This window comes from Galeopterus variegatus, unplaced genomic scaffold (assembly GCF_000696425.1).
Source record: "Galeopterus variegatus unplaced genomic scaffold, G_variegatus-3.0.2 Scaffold3710, whole genome shotgun sequence".
NCBI classification, from domain to species: domain Eukaryota; kingdom Metazoa; phylum Chordata; class Mammalia; order Dermoptera; family Cynocephalidae; genus Galeopterus; species Galeopterus variegatus.
In genome coordinates, this window is record NW_007729821.1 from 157,432 (window position 1) to 158,711 (window position 1,280).

The following is a 1,280-nucleotide window of genomic DNA, read 5'->3' on the forward strand; positions in this document are numbered from 1 at the left end:
GAGAGACTACAAAGTCCGATGCGTTACGCCGTCTTGTCCCTTCAGTATCAACAGAATCTAAAATGAGAAGCACAGGAGTGTAGTGAGAGGGTCCAGCAGCTTTGCGATAAGCACAGAAGCCTGAATCCTTAACTCACCTCGGGAAAGTTACTTAACCTCTCCCTGCTTCTGTTTACTAATCTGTAAAATAATAGTACTTCTAAGGGGTGGGATGAGGATTCATTTAGTTAGTAGTTAGTTAGTAAAGCACTTAGTACAGAAGCAGGCTACAGAAGATCAAAAATGAAGGAAGAGCGTGTATTGAAACAGCACACTGTACCCTACAAATATGTACAAATAAATAAATGTTAAAATAAATTAAACATTTTAAAAAATGAAGGAAGACCAGTCTGATGAGTCTGTCTTTGCATAGTGCTTAATACAGGGATTAGATGCTTCCTAAATGCTGCTTGAGCCTGAAAGGGCTGCTGATGCTGGTGCTGCCTGGTTCTGACTTGAATGACCTATTGTTATCTTTGATTCTGCCTTGTTCCCTGAAGGGGTTTCCTGGGGAAGTTACACAAACCCCCCTACCATCCAGGCATGCTCTGCCATCTGGGCAGCAGACATGTTTCCAAGGCGTTCGGATCTGGCAGGGGAAGAAATGTTAACATCCGACACCNGGTTCAGTTTAGATTCTAGTTAAAGCTGCCCCTCAGAAATCTGATTTCAATTGTTCCTATGCTTTCTTATGTGGTTAAACCAACTGAAGCTGCAGCTGAGTTACGTTTCTTCTTCATAATGCTTACAAAACATGGTTGGAGCCAGGCAGTAAACACGGGGGAAACAGTGTGGCTCCCACCCGTAAATCTTAGCTCTGTAGAGCAGATGAAAACGAAGGAGCTCTGTGTGGGGCGTGTGCCTTGCCTCTTTGGTGTGGGTTTTCTTCCATTCCCATCAAACAGTGATAAGTTGGTAAGGAGACTCATCAGCCATATATGTAGTGTTATGTACTGCTTCCCTTGCTTATAGTTAAAAAACAACATTGTCCTTTATAAATTATTTTAAACAGAGCTTGCTTAGCTCAGGTATAGAGAAAACAGTGCTCTGCTTTCCTTGATTTGCTGCAGACAAAACAAAAGGGCCACTGGAGGATGTGTGAGAGCTTTGTCTTCCTGAGCAGTGTGGCCACATGATGGAGATGCCGAACTAGGGACTGTAAACAGTGCTGCCCCTTGTTGAGGAAAAGAAAATGTGAGCTGGCCTCCCTTCCATTTTATGTATTTATGTATCTAGGACGG

The 1,280-nt window shown here is 43.2% G+C and overlaps 1 protein-coding gene across 1 annotated transcript in view; it reads left to right on the forward strand.

Moving 5' to 3' along the window:
- Window positions 1-1,280, forward strand: part of PDE11A (phosphodiesterase 11A) — a 191,541-nt gene that overhangs the window by 141,711 nt on the left and 48,550 nt on the right. The gene's annotated exons all lie outside the window — the stretch shown is intronic.